We start from the raw sequence: 18,792 nt of genomic DNA on the forward strand, positions 1-18,792 counted from the left end.
CTGCTTAGGATACAAAAGACATCCCAAGCTACAGTCCTGTCTCAGCATCTCTCCTTCATCCACTTCCACCGGTCTCCTGTTGGCTTGCATGGGATCCTCTGCAAGAATTGAGCAATCCTCCACAATGCCTGCTTCTTTTACCAGAACCAGGACCTTTGGTTTTGTTACCTAAGCTGACAATATTCTACAGGAAAACTGACTGTACTTCTTTCATACATCATTCCAGACATATGCAAAAGCCGGAGGAGGGGTGAGGGGTTGAAAAAGAATGATCACTTGTTCTAAAAGAATGAATACACTGAAACATCTGCTGCAAAGTCTCAAAATTTATCCTTCATATCATCTTATATGAGCTTTTCTTCAAGTATCAGTCCTTAGGTTCACACTCCTGTGTAAAAGCTTTTTAACATATTTTTAATTGTGATGGGTAGCAACCCTGTCTCTCTCACACACACAGAGTAAAAAAAAAAGTTTAAAGGTTGTTATTTTTTATGTCTTATGACTACTTGGAACGTGAGCCAAGAATTTTTAAATAGCTGACTTTTAAATTACTGTAAGGCAAAACACTGGTTTAATAAAAGGCATCATATATTCCTCTCAGTTACTTTAAAAGTCATGCCATAACAGCCAGTGTACTACAGCTTAACGTTTTAAAAACTTATTAGAATACATTACTCCAAACACAAAATGTTTAAAATACCACCTAAATGATTTCACCAGACTGAGTCACAGAAAGACTTAGTAATTTTATAGTTAAATTAAGGGTGGTGCAAAAGATCAGATTTACCACCACCCCAACAGCAGGCCAAAGACAGACCTACTAGTTTGACCAAAAAGTGCCCACAGTCAGGACAGAGGAGTCACAACTACCCCATCTTCATGATGTAGATGCAGAAAACATAACTGTATTAATCCTGTGGATTAAGCGAATCTAAACTGAAAACGTATCCACCAGTGATCAGCCTCTTCAATGCCTCCATTGGAGAGGACTCCCAGTCCTCCAACTGATACGAGTAAATTAGGCTACATGACATGCAGACTCCAGGTGCAGTTTCCACGTTAGTGTAAGAGAAGCGGACACTGTGCAGCCAGTAGTCCTGCCTTCCCCATGCTTACCATTTCCACCGGCTCTCTTGTATCGGTGCCGACATGGTCACAAGTCTGCTAGATCAGCCAGTGATTTTGCTAACACCACACAATCCCATCCCAAACAGCCTGATTAGTTTCCAGCCAGACAGGCTGACAACTCCAGCTGGCTGCAGAGCCACACGAACGCCAGGGTGACACCAGAGGAGCAGGGGGAGCAGACAGCAGGGGAGGCCAACAGCAGTCCCTGGGGTAAGCAGCTCAGCCTCTACTCACAAAACCAAACCCTAAATCTGTGACTCTGCAGCTAATCTGACAGCAAATCACCAAATGCTGGCTACGCCTCAGGTCAACTGTTCTTCTCACCTTTCAGTATCAGTTGATCCACACTTTTTTTTCCTGTTAGTACTGGTCATCCAGACTGGCTCACTGGGAGATCAAAGCACCAGAAAAAAGCAGCTGGCAGCCTCCTGGCAGCACAGTGGCTTCTCCATAAAATGAAGATGCCCTCTCACATTCTCTGCTAAATCATGGGGTATTGTCATGGCCCTGTGGGGACAGGAGGCTAATGAACATCTAGTCACCTAATAAATCACATCCTCAATAGTACAGATCTGGTCATCTAGGAAATCAGACTCACCCTGGTACAACTTTACTTCTCTTTTGGGTCCAGCCCCAAAACCTAGTAATCCTGAACCAGTAATTAAGTCCAGTGACAATTCAGTCCTCATCGCTATGCAAAGCAAGTCTGCTCCTGCATCACTTAACGAATGCCGCAACTGCAACTTCCCACCGTCTGGACAAGCAAGGATGTAGTTAAGAAGCAGCTAAAATCCAGCTGCTTAGCTAATTAAAACAGCTCACATTGATCAGCATAGGGAAATCCTTTCAGGAATTGCTTTCTAGCTGTTTCTTCAACCACTTATTACATATTCATGTGCCTGTCGCTGTCATAGTTGGGGATCATGCTTTAGCAACTGAACCTTCAATTTTATGGCAGAACACAAGCAGGAAGTCAAAGCAGATCATGGCAGCGGATGATAACATTTCACACACTGATTCTCACAGCAAACTAGAAGTCATGAGGTTGCAACAGCTTCCACACTTAATAATGTCTAGCTTAGATCTTGAAGCTGAAACACCTCCAAATCTTTTTGTGAATGAGTCACTCAGCTCATGTGTACCCTGAATTAAATCCTTCCTGATTCAGAGCTACAGACATGCTAGCTAGATTTCCCCTAGCATTTTCTTTCAAACAACCTGAGCTGAACTGCACCTTGCCCTTGAAGATGACTATATGCACACACCCATTCCAGAAAGGCAAATCTTCATGATTCAAGTTATTTCCAGTCTTCATCGTCTATTGACTGATTCCAGCTCCCAGTAAAATGTACGTCACAAGAATGGAGGGCTCTGCTTATTGAAGAATTTGGCCCTCCTGTAACAACTGAGATCTTCCTTCATGCCATCTATTAACGTATTTTTACTCACTGTGGCGGTAAGCCTGATAGTATGAAATAGTATTCATGCTTTAATGACAATTTAAGCTTGGTAGTAAATATTTCTAGCAGTGGAAAGCACCTATAATTCTAATAATAGTCTAATAGCAATGTAGCACTGTAAATGTAAATGCAGGTGTCACTGAATTGTTACAGTGATAGTGACAGGATATTTGGACCTGGCCAGCAACATATTCAGACACAAAAGTAAGGGTTAAAAAACTGAAGGGAAGAACCAGCTCTTTCAGATAAAACAACTTAGCTGTAAACTGCAGCTTCTTCTGATGGAAACTATTTACCATTAAAGTCTAGGTAGTTTCTGCATTTGCAAAGGGGGAAAGATGACAGTGCCCTACTTCTACAGTTAAACAATACGGAACAAAGCTTGATTTCTGAAGAATGGTTCTTCAGTTCAATTATTTGCAGCAGCACTTCAGTCAGTAAATCAAAGCCCTCTGTAGCCACTGACAGGACATTCTGCTTGCTTCATGCCTCTCTGTACATCAAACACAATCTGGTGGTTGAATGAGCTCCAGAACCTTTGTAACTGAAATCACAGATGAATAAAATCTGGTTTAATCATGAAGGACGAGCAGGACAAAGGCATAAAGAAGACCTGTAGATCTGAATCCACAGAACTCCAGATAACTTTACAGGGCTTTAATTGTTATAAAAGTATGGATATTAGATTTTCTTCATGTAGTCTGTATACTTCATAGAGCACATAAATATAGTGTTAAGGTTATCTTCAAAATTTTGTAAAGGGGAAAGTGTAAATGTTCTCATATGACTAGAAGCATTAATAATGATTACTAACAAAACAGATAACACTTGCTTTACAAAAATAAATATCTTAAATCCCTACTAAACCAGTTACCTGCAGATCAGCAAAGAGCAAAGAATATGGGATGGCAGAGGAATCACCCAAACTAAGGACAAAAAATGGGTGTACTCCATCTGGCCTTTTGAAAACGTAGAGGCTGAGAAGCTTACGAATAGAAACACAACGGAGCACAGTTCCAGAGAGGAACAAGCAGGAACTAAACGGTGTTGACTGCAAGGGCAAGCACTCAGCAGGACCCAGAGGACAAACAAGCTAGAGGTGAGGAATCCAGAGAAGAATGCTCAGGTGCTTGCAAGCTTAGAGACTTCAAAGACTTCAGAGCAGTAATCAAACCGAGGAAACAAGGTGTATTTTGCCTAGATCTTTTTGTTTCCTGTGTAAAAATAATCTGTAAAATACAGGCCCATTTGTTTCAACTATTGTGCATCCTTTGCAGAGGAAACTAGTGTATGTATGAGGAAGGAGTACCTGGGGAATCTCGAGACATCTTAAGGCCCCCCCCAGATGGATAATTGAGTCTTACTTCCAAAGGACAGTACCAAACAGCTTCTACATTTAGCAGTTAAGATAGTATCTGGATCCTGCCTAACCAGAGATGAACAGCACAAAAATCTGTAATACAAAAACCAGCTGCCTGAGAAGCATCCAAAATGTAAAATTCAACCTAAGCCACAGAAGGGATTACAAGACGTGTTCGATGCTGGCGTGACCTCAGTGCCAAAAAATCACCTGACCATCTTGGAGAATTTTAAAGTACAACAGCCAATGCTGAGCTCCTTGACAAGTGCCATCCCATAGGATTTCCACACTCCTTTAGCCTAATTCAGCTTCTTTGTAGTCCATCTGGGTAGCCTGAAATAAGTAGCTGAAATGTGCTGGAGTTTAAGCTTTAGTTGTGTGAGGAAACAAAAGAAATTTCCTCGTTATTTTAATTATAGATACATGTTGAGAGCAAAGACATTTGTTGTGAAGAGACAGTCTATAAGACAGATGCATTAATACAAATGCATCAAATATAGTGAAGTCTTAAAACTTGAAAACAAGAAAAAAAACCCAAACCCAAAACCTTCCACACTGTAAATGTGAACTAACAGCCAAAAACTGTGTGTAAGAATACTACAAGATCATCCATCTAAAGAGACATACTGGCTTCTAACTAGCCATTTACATTTATAAATAAAATAAATCACTTAACAAGCAGCAGAAACACTCATTTTCAACCCTCCCATGTTAAAGCCTCACAAAAGTAAAACTTCATGCGTGATCGCATCTTGTTCCAATGAACTGCTGACTCACCCAGTTACACCCTACAATACATGAGGTCCATGGACTTGTAACAGTGGCCCTTACAGAAAGCACAGTGCACAGAAATTGTAAAAGAAAATCTCATAACCACACCTTCACCAGACCTGTCTTTCCAGAAAGTGCCCTGCATGCAGCTTAGTCAGAGAAATGGCATGTTTGCCTATGCACTCTTTCCTTGCCCTTCCTCCAAAAACACTGAAACGCTTCCTTTTCTTCTATAGCACAGATAGTGACAGCTTTTGGTTACAAAATACAGAACGCAATTAATCAGAAACTTGCACTACATAAAACAAATGATACATTCACACACCTTTAGATCTACAATGTTTACCTCCAAGTTTAAATATGACCTTAAACTGCAGTCCTTTTTATTCATTCACAGAGATCCAGCAACCCTGAGATTAAGGTCAACCATTCCCAAGAGATATGCATCAAAGATGATTTTTCAAATCCTGTAATTCTGATTCTACACTGATGTAGGTAAATTACAGTGTATAGGTAAAGGTAGTATCTTTGTTAGCCCACACTGGGTAAAAACAGCCAAGTTTTTACATACTTGAATTCCCTTCCAAGGGTGAAACAGAAGCATCAACCATCAGAGCCAAACAGATTTTTAAAATCACACCTACGCCTACAAAACCTGCATCTATCCCAAATACACTGCAAAACCCTGATAGGCAGGCACAGTGCTGAATCTGCTGTAAAAGCACTCAAACCCCTACCTGAACAATTTAGAGAAGGCCTTTAACTGATGGGGACACTTCTCCAGTGAAACAGAGCTCATCTTTGAGCAAGTCACCATGCAAATGTACTACAAGACAAGGGGAACTTCCTCCACCACCAATCATATACCCTAGCTGTCTTACAACGTCATGGCCCTCAAATTATATAGCAAATCAGTAAATACCGCAGCCTCTAATGGATGGTTATAGCTTGGAAGAAATAATCACTATCACCACCTTTCACCACTCAACTAAATTTAGCTTCAGAAACAAATACCTTGTAGAACAGATTGAACAAGACCTTACCAGAACAACAGTCTTAAGAAATACCTTGCCAAAACATTTCACAGCCATGAAAATCAATGCCCTTCCTGAGCTAATAAGAATCCCCCAAACACATAGCTCTTTCACATGCTCCTCCATGCACTTCAATCAATGCACCACATGTCATCAGGTAAATTAGGCAGAGGAAATTAAAGACCCACAAAGTATCAGGTTCAGCTTACTCAGGCAACTGAAAGAACAGAAAAATCAGGGACCAGTGGAGTTATTACCCTTCTCTCATAACAACCACCTCAACTCTGACCTTTTGATCTCAAATCTTTACAAAGACAGGCTTAGAAAATAATAATTAAAAAAACCTCCACTCCAACTTAAAGGCTCTGGATGCAGGTAACTTAACAGGTAACTTCTCTAACCTCCACTCTCAGCGAAGCCCTTAACTCCAAAGGCAGTAAATTGTTCCTGTCCTTTTTCTCAAATCAGCCAAAAACCTGATCTCCCTCTCCCCTTGCTAACGTGCCTCTGGGCCTCCAAAAGTAATAGTGACCTTTTCCTTAAAACTACCTAATTGATTAACGCAATCTATTTAAACCAGGACAACGGCATTTTAAATTTCTCAAGAAGCAGCAAAGCTATAGGGAATGACAGCTCACTCTCTTACATTACAGGACCTAGAAACCATTATATAAAACTAGCAAACACCAAGTTTGAAAGAGTCAGAGACTTTTCAGTATGCAACATGAGGTTAAGCTGTGGCACTGCTTGCCACAAACATTGTGGGTGCTGAAAGTGTATATGAATTTTAAAAAACCCTGGAGAAAACCCATTGAGGGCTATTAAAAACAAACATCATCCCTCTGAAGGGCCCCGAGCCACACAGATCTGGATGCTGACAGAATGCATGGATGCTTTCCAATGCATGCTTTTCTTCTTTATCTGCTTCCTTAGGCTTCTACTTCAGACACTAGCAACGACAGAATAAGAATAGTGGAATATGTGGACTTTTGGTCTGCTCCACAAAGTGATCATGAAATGATAGAGTTCCAATTCTTGAAGAATGAAGAAAGGGGGTCAGCAAATTGCTGCCTCAGAGTTGTGGAGGGCAGACTTTGGCCTGTTTAGGGGCTTGATTGACAAAGTCCTTTGGGAGACAGTCCTGAAGGGCCAAGGGGTCCAGGAAGGCTGGACATTCATCAAGAAGGCAATCTTAAAAGGTGCAGGAGCAGGCTGTCCTCATGTGCCAAAAGATGAAATGGTGGGAAGACCAGCCTGGCTGAACAGTGAGCTTTGTCTGGAGCTCAGAAAAAAAAAAAAGGAGAGTTTATGACCTCTGGAAAAAGGGGCAGACAACTCAGGAGGACCACAAGGACACTGTGAGGTTACGCAGGGAAAAAATTAGAAGGGCCAAAGCCCAACCAGAAATTAATCTGGCTACTGCCATAAAAGACAATTAAAAATGTTTCTATAAATACATTAACAACAAAAGAAGGGCTTAGGAGAACCTCCATCCTTTATTGGATGTGAGGGGAAACACAGTGGGAAAGGGAAAGGCTGAGGTACTTAATGCCTTCTTTTCCTCAGTCTTTAATAGTAAGACCATTTGTTCTTGAAGTACCCAGCACCCTGAGCCGCAAGACAGGGATGGCAAGCAGAATGAAAGCAAAATAATCCAAGGGGAAATTGTCAGCAACCTGCTACACCATTTTGACACACACAAGCCTATGGGGCTGGATGGAATCCAGCCATGGGCACTTGAAGGAGCTGGTGGAAGTACTCAGCAAGCCACTTTCAATTGTTTATCAGCAGTGCTCACTAACTGGGGAAGTCCCAGTTGACTGGAAATTAGGAAATGTGATGCCACCTAGAAGAAGGGCTGAAAGGAGGATCTGGGGAACTACAAGCTTGTCACTGACCTTGGTGCTGGGAAGGTTACGGAGCAGATAAATCTTGAGTGCCACCACACAGCACATTCAGGACAACCAGGCAACCAGGCCCAGTCAGCATGGGTTTATGAAAGGCAGGTCCTGCTTGACTGGCCTCATCTCCTTCTATGACAAGGTGGCCCACTTGGTGGATGAGGGAAAGGCTGTGGATGTTGTCTGCCTAGCCTTTAGTAAAGCCTTTGACATCATTTCCCACAGCATTCTCCTGGAGAAACTGACTGCTCATGGCCTGAACAGGTGTACTGCTCGCTGGGTAAAAAACTGGCTAGATGGCCAAACCCAAACAGTACTGATGAATGGAGTTACATCCAGTTGGTAGCCAGTCACAAGTGGCGCTCCCCAGGGCTCAGTACTGGGGCCAGTTCTGTTTAATATCTTTATCAATGATCTGGATGAGGGGATTGAGTGGGCTCTCGGTAAGTTTGCAAACGACACCAAGTTGGACAGGTGTGTTGATCTGTTTGAGGATAGAAAAGCTCTACAGAGGGATCTGGACAGGCTGGAATGATGGGCTGAGGCCAGCTGGTGTGAGGTTCAACAAGAAGTGCCAGGTCCTGCACCTGCATCATGACACCCCCATGCAACATTACAGGTCTGAGGCAAAGTGGCTCGAAAGCTGCCCAGTGGGAAAGGACTTGGGGATGCTGGTTGACAGCAGGCTGAGTATGTGCCAGTGGTGTGCCCAGGTGGCCAAGAAAGCCAAGAGCATCCTGGCTTGTATCAGAAATAGTGTGGCCAGCAGGACTAGGGAAGTGACTGTCCCCCTGTACTTGGCACTGCTGAGGTGCCAAGCACTCTAGGTGCTGAGACTGCACCTAGAATGCACTTTTGGGCCCCCCACTGCAAGAAAGACATTGAGGTGCTGGAGGGCGTCCAGAGAAAAACAATGAAGTTGGTGAAGGGTCTAGAGCAAAAGTCCTATGAAGAGCGGCTGAGGGAACTGAGGTTGTTTAGCCTGCAGAAAAGGAGGCTCAAGGGAGCCCTTATTGCTCTCTACAGCTGCCTGAAAGGAGGTTGCAGGCAGGTGGGGGTAGGTCTCTTCTCCCAGATGACTAGTGACAGGACAAGAGGAAATGGCCTCAAATTGTGTCAAGGGACGTTTAGATCAGATATAAGGAAAAAATCATTCACTGAAAGGGTTGTCAAACACTGAAACGGGTTGCCCAGGGAAGTGGTGGAGTCACCATCCCTGAAGTTATTTAAAAGACACGTAGATGTGACGCCTAGGGACATGGTTTAGTGCTGAATTTGGCAGCACTAGGTTAATGGTTGGACTTTATCTTAAATGTTTTTTCCAACCTAAACAATTCTGTGATTCTTAAGATAAAAGGGCAAATCTTGGGTTTTTACTCTTTAAAAACATTTGAAAATTCTGATTATTTTTTAACATGAAAATAATTTTGGCAATTTGTATTTTATACCCTCCAAGAACTTTAATGATTTTGCTTTATATTGCCATTCAAGTATATCTGTATTACACTAAGCAAAATACCTGTTTAGCATGTGCAGCAAGGCAGTTACTGCAGTAAGAAGTGCGTTTTGTCAATTCAAATACTAACAGACATGATTTTAAAAACCTATAAAAGACAGTATGGGAATTGTAATTAAAAGAAATACAGAGAACTGTGTCATCATTTCAGATCTGTCCTAGATGTAAAAAAATATGCTGCTATTAACAGAAAGCACTGGTAGTCTGTTCACAGTGTAAAACGTTCATTTAACAGAACACATTTCCTTATCAAGGACCTCAGAAGGAAGTAGATTGGGCAGTAATGCAAATAATCTTCTGTCCTCTACACCACTAAGGTGTGGTGAGAAAGCCCCTCCTGCAGCTGTCGTTGCTGCACTTGTCCCATGATACTGTCTTCTTCCTTTCTAGCTGTCCAGCCTTTACCCATCAGGAGCACTACACGTTTTTAGCTGCTCATGGACCTAGTATTTTTGAAGGGGCAGTGGAAACAAGGTAATAAAACAACACAACGGTCTTAAAAGCAGTTGGCCAAAAGAAAATGTGTCCTTGGGAAAGGAAGGAAACTTCCTGAACTGGTCCAATCATAAAATGGTATCAGGATTGTTGAAATAATATTGTATTAATAGTAGATACTGGTGTGGGAGGGGACGGGGAAGCAGAAGTCCAGGTGACATGGAACAGAAGAATTGTAATAGTAAACCCAAAGCTATTTCTTTCCACTAAGCATTTGTTCCAAGCAAAAATATTGCTTAATATAACATGAGATCACTGATGCACTCCTGCTTGAACTAGATACTATGCTGTAGATCAAAAGAGAGATTTAACAAAGTAATCATTGTTTGTGGTTGGAACACTATGATTAGATTTGGACCTTCTCTTTAATTGAAAGTCAACATTTGCCTCAAGTGTCAGGATATGGGAATGTCCACTATAACCAGGACAGATGACAAACCTCTCATAACAACTCTCTCAAGATTAAAATGCAGCTACGCATACTTATGAAGACCATACTTACATGAATACTTTCCACATTTAGGGTTGTGTGGTCTAATGTCAGTCCTCTGTAGCAAGGGACCTGCCTAGGACCTGTGTTGGTTGCAGCCTCCGAGGGAACAGGCACCATGACTTTTTGTACCACTGAATCTTAGTTTTCTTCCTGGAGCTGAAGTAGCTGGAAACAGATGCAAAAGCAGCTCATCCTTGTCTACACTACCGGCTAGTACTAGCTCAGTTGAACTTGTGGTTTGTCACAGATGGCCAAAACTAGGACAAATCCCATATGTAAACAAGGCCTAAATTCAAATGGTGATACCTGCACTGAGCAAAATACCGCTTTTGGAAAGACAAATCTTGTAGCAAAACCAGAAATGCAATGTCTCACAAATGACACGATCAGAGCCTGAAGTACAGCTGAGCAAAGTGCACAGCAAGCATTAGAGAGAAATGCAGGAAGAAGGAAGAAACTATCAATATGACAGGCCTCACTAAGAATATTTTCCCCCCATGATGTAGTGAGGATGCAACTGTACCATGCATTGAAAGAGTACCTGATCAATCATTTCAATGTTCAACCTGCCAAATCAGATGCTACTTAAGGTAACCGATTACTGATACTACAATAATCTGCAGACACCAAAGAATAACTTACAGTGAAATGACAAAGTAGGTGAGCAGTACAGTAAAAGAGGAGAGGAAAAAAAGGAAAGAAAGAAGTAACAATCTCTTCTCTCTTGTGCACATCAAAGTAAGAGGCCATGGAAACCAGCACAGTATAACTTCAAACTGAGCTCTCCCACTCAAATTCCAGGGGTGAAGAAAAATGTAAATACTGACCTGAACCTAGACAGAAACCTACAAAAATCCTTATGGAAATAAACCAAAGCTCAAGTATCAGCTCTAGCACTCTTAACATATCAAGATGAAATTATTTTAGAGAGAACCAAACTACTACTACTATTTCTGAGCTGGATGTTTATAACCTGCTGAGTCTGCACACTCGGCCTGGACACATATCCCACAGGCTTCCCTTAGCAGCTTCTCCTCCTCTCTTTTCTTTGAGACTATTACAAATTTTTCTTTGGAAAGAATTCTCTTCCAGCCCTCTTTCCCATCTACCAGATGAATTTAATGTGCTCTTTGTCACTGAAATGGATTTTTTGGGGAAAAAGAATAATCATAAAGAAGCCGAATTATAATCGTGACCAATTAATTTGGTCCATCACATGTTACTTATAAACAGACAATTCCAGTCCTCCCCCCATCTTCCATCCATCTCAGAGCAGGGTTACAAGACAAAGCCATCTGGTTGTTTTAAAGAGAATTATTACCATTTTATAAGGGAAAAGTGAAATCTCCAAATGACCTTTTAAAAGAAAGGCCCATCATTAACAAAACTGTGATGTGTAATTGTGTGCTTCCTGAAATCACTTTTTAGAACTAAGATCTATCAAGGTTATTTATGCCTCAGACAATTCTCCTAATGCACAAGGAGAGTGGCCTTGTGTTTGGTTGGTCCTCAGTATCTTCTACTGGACTCTCTGAAAGGTGATGGGACAGTGAAACTTACTCATGTACACAGGATACCCAAAGAAGCACGGAAATTCTTTCAGTGAAGAAGGAGGATGAACCTTTTTATTCCTTCAACAACCATTCTCAGCATTATTTTCCATTATGAATTAGCATAAGCACTGGAGAGCAGTCCAGACAACGGAAGGAGTTGTTCAGGGCACTAAAGCAAACAGTCCTTCAAAATTCCCTTTGCAGAAACCAGGAACACAGCGTTCTTTTATTAAAATAAATCCCTCTTCTCTGTTTAGGAATAGGGAATCTGGAAGGCTGGCTAGGATGCGCCCTTCACAATAACTCTTTACTGCTATCTGTGAAATGAATAGCCAAAAATCCCCAACACAACAGTGATGAATTGGCAGCATTAAAACAAACACCCACAGCAACAGGCTTTAGATACCCACACAATCCCTAATTGCCAACAACTAAGCTGAACCCATCTGCCATTTATTCCTCTGCTCTACCTGTGATATTTTGTTTCTCATTTACAGATAAGCATAAACTGAGCAGGGAAAATTAACACTGCAAAGAATAAATGAAACATAATGATTTATTGTGGTAAAGAAGCTGTCAAAGAAATATGCTGGACAAATTGCTCCAGCTTATTCTACTCCTGGGAGGGACATCTCTGACATGCACAGCATGTGCTGCTGACCAGAAACACATGATAAACAAAAGAAAGACACATAAGCAGATTCCTATCTCAAGTTTCACCAGTTTAAATCCATGCTTAACCAGTCAGATTGCACCACGCTCTGCATGACTGAGCCCAAAATTTAGCTCGCAGAGTGAAAAAAATGGAGCCACATGATCCTGCTTTTTAGATATCAACAACAAAAGTCATAACACTGAGCCCCTGCTTCTAGCTCTGCCATTGGTTTATTGTGCAATTTGCAAGAAATCACTCTGCCCGCCTCTGCTGAACTTGCTTCATCTGTAAAGTGGAGATCCAGCTGTTTTTTTCCCTTGAGATCAGCCTTCTGATCCAAGTAACCGCACAAGCACTGATAACAGCCCAAAGAAGGGAGTGAGATCCTTCCTTCTGGAGTAGCGCAGGCTTAGCTCAGCTTAGGGCAGTCGTGAAACTGGACCCTAAGGGTTTTAGGGGACTAGATACTTTTATTACATCAACTTCTGACCTACTGGGAATGCACAAAAGCAGGACATTCCTCTTTTCACAGCCTAGAAGTATGCTTAGACTAAGAGTAACCTACTACTCCTTAGCCTTAAAAATTGTAACAGCCAAATATAAAGAGTAAGAATGTAACTAAACCAAGAGTAATCCCCCAACATTCTTTTGTTCTTCTTACACACAAGCTTTCCTTTTCAGATGGAGTGTCAGCAAGGCTCGAAGTCTCGAACTTCGGATCTGTATTACAGCCTGTAACACTGGCTGGATGGGCAAAAGCCTGAAATTTTCCTGTGTGGAACAGCTGTATTGGTAAGGTAACGCAGACATTGCCAGTGGACAACACAAGGCTTTTGAATGACAATAATGAAAAACTGTACTTCAGGATGCTTGTAGGAATGAATCTGGTTCTTCTGGGTATTAACTAGTCCAGTGTTTGAACTAAAGAACTAGATTTCAGCCCATTCTTTTGACACTTTCTCCCACAGCATTATCATTTGGCAATAGAGTTAGTACAAAACCAACAAGCAGCCTATAAGTGGGCTCAGTCTCTCTCTCGGGAGGTTTTCAAGACTCGGCTAGAAAAAGACATCACTGGCCTGATCTAGTGTTAGCATCTTCCCACTGTGAGCAAGATGTTTGACTACATGACCTTCTGGAGGTCCCCTCCCACCAACATTTCCACCATTCTGTGATTTCTCAGTACAGAAGCAGCTGTAGCATCAGAAGTCTGTCTACACTACCCATTTGACTAAGGCACAACAGAGAAGTGGAGGTCTTCTGTAGCACTCATGTAGTTACATGAGCACCTCTTGCTCTTTTCAATGCCCAATTTCAATAAAGTACCCTGGATTTTAAATTTACCTAAAATACACAAAGTCTGTTAGGTGGCCTACAAAGTTAGCACTGAAATTACTCCTGAGGACAAAACAAGCAAAGCTGTTAAGTGCACAAGTGTCAGCAGCAATTTGTGAGAGGGTTCAAATTAGAACCCCAGGCTTCAGAGGTTATCAGCTAGCAAGATTTCTGCAGCAGAAGGAAGGACTCTCATATTTGCCTTCAGATATGCAAAGCTGGAATTATTAAATGACTGACTGCAGACTGGCCGTAATGGTTACAACATAGAAAATCCTGTTACTGTCTGTTTTCTCAAGACCTCAAAAGCATGTTGATTTGTAAAAGCACATTGGTTTAACTATAAAGTGAGGACAATTCCACTATGATCTCAGGCCTGTGCCTTAAGACTCCCTTCATGTTATGCTAAAGGCTTAAGATCTTAATTAAAAGGTGTTGTTCAGGCTTCACAGATGATCTGGGAAAACACATTCTTAAGATGTAATCAGACCATTACTTTAATATTTACTAAACACAGTTTCACAGGACCAACATTACATAGCAGAGAAAATAGAAATGCAGAGAAGCTTTCACTAATGGAATTCTGCTAAATAAAAAGACCTAAAACTGAAGTAAGAGACAAAATGCCATTCATAAAAGTGATAGCTTGATTTACCAGATCATCACTAAAGGGATCTGTAGCCCCTTTCATCAGTCACTTCAAGTGCTTCTTTATAAAGGAACAAAAGAAGGGTTGTCTCTATTTGTATTGTTGACTTGATGCATTTTAAATAAAAAAAGCCCAATTTAGTTCAATCAAAAGGCAGCAAACAGCTGTAAAAGAACTTTAGCACATTACAATCGGCAGGCAGATTATATGCCAGTAAAACCTAGAAGGTATTTCTAGAAATGCACCAGTTATGTCTTCCCCCTTCCCACTTTGAGAGTGAGCTTTCACAGTAGACTCCTAGATTTTAAGAAAATCAAAATCTCTTACTTGACTTCAAGTGATTGATATGCTACTAAATCTCTCAATAAATTGTTGCAGTGTCTAGCTACCTTTATCCTCTTATTTCCAAGGTAAAGGCAACTACAGTGAATTATATCACATTACAAGACCATGTTGCAGGGGTTTTTGATCCATAATCCTTACCGCAAAGGGAAAAAAACCCCAAACCATAATGAAATTAATCCAGTACCTTCTACAAGCTTTACTCAAGCTCAGGGATTAACTGCAAAAATGTGGATGCCTGAAACCTTCTATTCTATTACTATTAGGCAATTTTCAGTTTGAAAACATTTAGTCATAGGACTAAAGGGTCCACTTCTATTGTAGAATCGTGCTGTGTTACAGCAATGCATGACCTGAAGCTACCAGAACCAACAGTGTGTGACCTGACAGTAAAACCAAGAAATATTGATAAATACAGATCACTGTTGCCAGTACAGGCTATTTTTAATACTGTCTGAAATAAAACAGTTGAAGGATGGTTAACATTAGGTCATGAAATTAAATGTCTCTTGACAAAAATTTCACTTAGCAATAGGTATTATTTGGATTCAGGGAAGATTGTTTTGATCTTACTAATGTGCTAACATTAAAAAAAAAAAAAAAGTCAGTTCAGAGTGGTACATGAAAAGGATATCCACAAGCCCTGTTCTGTTACTCCTCACTTAATCTAAACTCTTCTGCATGAGAGATGGTTGCTAATTGCCAGAAGAGGCAAAAGACAGTGTAGCAATGCAGATTTTGTAAGCATTACCTAGTATCTGTTTCTTTCTTACCTATGGTCTTTGGTTCATCCACTCCCCAAATTTCTTCCTAGTGTCATGTTAGAACCCAGTATTACCACCCACAATACTCCATCTTCCTGTAGGATTTCTCCCATACTAAACATTTGATAAGCTAGTAAGAAAACCAGAATATTTGTCAGAGTTCCTGATACCACTTGTCCTGGTTTCAGCTGTGATGGAGTTAATTTTCTTCTTAGTAGCTAGTACAGTGCTGTGTTTTGGCTCTGATGTGAGAACAATGTTGATAATGAACTGATGTTTTTAGTTGTTGCTAGGTAATATTTATACTAAGCCAAGGACTTTTCAGTTCCTTGGGCCCTGCGAGAGGGCTGGAGGGGCACAAGAAATAGGAAGGGGACACAGCCAGGGCAGCTGATCTGAACTGGCCAAAGGGATATTCCATACAGTGGGATGTCATGCTTGGTATATAAACTTGGGGGGTTAGCTGGGGCCTGGGGATCGTTGCTCAGGGACTGGCTGGGCATTGGTCAGTGGGTGGTGAGCAGTTGTACTGTGCATCACTTGTTTTGCTTTCTCCCCTTCCCTTTGGATTTTATCCTTCCCCCCCTGCCTTTCACTGTAACTGTTATTATTATTGTTGTTCTTTCATTTTTATTATGTTTCAATTATTAAATTGTTCTTATCTCAACTCTTAAATTTTACATTCCTTTGAGATTCTCCTCCCCACCCCTCTGGGTGGGGGGGGAGCGAGCGAGTGGCTATGTGGTGCTTGGTTGCCAGCCAGGGTCAAACCACGACACCACTATAAATGTTTCACCCTGCAATATCTAAATGGCATCATCTTATAAAAGGAACTATATTAAACACCATTTATATATTGTTCTATCTAGAACAGTTTTTATATGCTTCTTATTGCAAATGAATTATGTCTGAGCTCAGTTTTAAAACTGTTCCTGTTTCATTGTATATGAGCTCTTCATCCCTAAAACTGCAAAGGCTCAAACACAAGCTGATGCAGAAATACACAGACACAGAAATATTTAAAATCATGATGTTGGAAGGGACAAGCTTGAGACTCCTGCAATCACGAGGAATACTGTCATGTCATCTTTTTAAGCTGCTCACATTCCAGACTAAAACTTAACCTTAAACAGCCTGAGGAGGAGGTGGGTGGTGGTTGGGCACTTTTTTGTCTCTTCTTATCCCAGTGTTCCACATTTGTGATTAGACTGGACAGACTTCCAGGCAAGATCTCACCAGGGCTTTGTATGAAATAATATACTTCTCTGGCTCTCTTTTGGAAACATCTACGCCCACTATTTCATGTTAGGATATCTACCTTTCTTAAGGCTCACTACATATGTCTTCATCTGGTCAGCTAGTACCCCCATGTCCACCTCCATTATTTTATATATGTATATACATATGTACATTATTTTATAGTAATCCTAGTGCAGAAATTACTGCTGTTAGACTTTGAGTCCAAGTACAAAGACATGCAGGGTCATTTCTATTCCACTTCAGGTTATGAGAAGGATGGTATGTCACATTTTTAAGAGATGCATACCAGAACATGCAGCCTAAGGAAAAAGGAGACAAGATGCCTTTGAGCCACTGCATTTTCTCCTTCCCTTGTCATGAACTACCTCCAGAGAGGACAGCGTGATGGGTGTGGCAGCTCATCATAAAATGGCATAAGCCATAAAACAGTCCCCAGCAGAACTCAAACAGCTCTGAAGGGCTGCCCATGTTAGAAGAGAAGTGTGCTTTCACTTCAGTTAAGTCTTCCGTACTTCTTTCTTTAGTTTTCCCTCAGTTATTACAGCAAGGGGCTCTGGTCACGTGGCTGCAGCTCCCTTCCCAGATGTGATATGCCCAGACTGGAGATAAGAATCTCACCCAGCAATTTGTCACCACAGGATTATGCTTTCAACTATAATTAGAGATGAACCGAAGAGTGTAGCAGTATCAATTAGCAAAGTACATCATCTAAGTAAGGAGGCTGCTCCTGCTCTAGCCTAGAAGCAGCAGCCAGACATGCACAAAACCACGCTACCCTTTAAACAATGACTTTTCTTCCTCATAGCTCATCCTGGAAAGCAGCTCTGTCATGACACAATGGCCAACAAAACTGAGAAGGGTGCAGAAGATATGTAAGATCCGGTTAGAAAGCACATGAACTACTGACAGGAATGAAAGACTACCAAAAGCTGCATTTTTCTCAACATTATGAGCAACCTATATTATACTGTTAATTTCTCTGTACTTTCCACTTGAAAATTTGAAAACTGTAACCCAGACAACATATGGCAGTGTTTTATTGTCAGGGCGGGTCCACATTTGAATTCCCAATTTCATGAAAAAAATCTAAAGTTTTATTTTGGTTTTGGTTCCAAATTTCAACCTGTAAAATACACTCCAGAGCAAAAAGGTACTGGTGGGAAGGACCAGCCAGAAGAAGGGGGCACAGATGAAACTGTTTCAACCTTAAACTAAACATTTTGATAAAGTTAGCTTTCCTTTTGATAATGGCTTGGATTTATTTGAAACCATTGTAATACAACATGATCTAATAGAAGTTCAAACATGTAGACTGTAACTGCATCATTTTAAGAAAAAAGTTAAGTAGTTTTAATTATAAAAGAAAACAGTGATCAATGCTTTAAATAGATATAAGTAATCAAGGACAAAGGTAATACTCCCCTGCAACTTAAACACAATGCTGGAAACAGCTATAGCGCTGTTGCAGATATGAGAGGGAAGGGAAAAGCATCCTCTCCTCCATCACGTCACACGGCTGATACAAGACATCAGCTGTGCTATAAGAAGAGGCTATAGTTCCCTCTGTTCTTCTAGCTATAAAAGCTACCCCACTGTACTGTAAAAATGTGATTAAAAAAAAAAAATCAGACTGTAAAAATCAAATGAAAAGGTCCTGTCATATCAGAAGGCTGGACACCAGGGGCATCCTGTGAAAAGGCTTTTCACAAAGGACTGGGAAAGCCAGTGTTAGCTGGTCTGCTCTATCATTTTACTTCATTAAAATCCCATTATCTAGCACAGGATATGGACAAGATCCTATTCCCTGGTGGAGAACTGAGAGGGAGAGTGTGGAAAGAAGGCAAAATAGAAAGAGACGATAAGAAGGAGAACTATGGAATATTCAGAAGCTTAAGGGAAAATGTGGCCTTGCAAATCAATGGCTTAGAAGTTCATGGCAATTGCTGATGGAAATTCTAAATAAACACAAAATGTTTTGTCTCAGTTTTGAAACATTAGGTATGATGGGATCAGACTTAATGGAATAAATAACAAAGTATTGCTATTCTTTAATGAACTAAGAATTATTATATTGCT

The 18,792-nt window shown here is 40.9% G+C and overlaps 1 protein-coding gene across 7 annotated transcripts in view; it reads right to left on the bottom strand.

Moving 5' to 3' along the window:
* SH3D19 (SH3 domain containing 19) overlaps positions 1–18,792 on the bottom strand; it is an 86,835-nt gene that overhangs the window by 49,625 nt on the left and 18,418 nt on the right. The gene's annotated exons all lie outside the window — the stretch shown is intronic.

Source organism: Falco peregrinus, chromosome 2 (genome assembly GCF_023634155.1).
Source record: "Falco peregrinus isolate bFalPer1 chromosome 2, bFalPer1.pri, whole genome shotgun sequence".
Classification (NCBI taxonomy): Eukaryota; Metazoa; Chordata; class Aves; order Falconiformes; family Falconidae; genus Falco; species Falco peregrinus.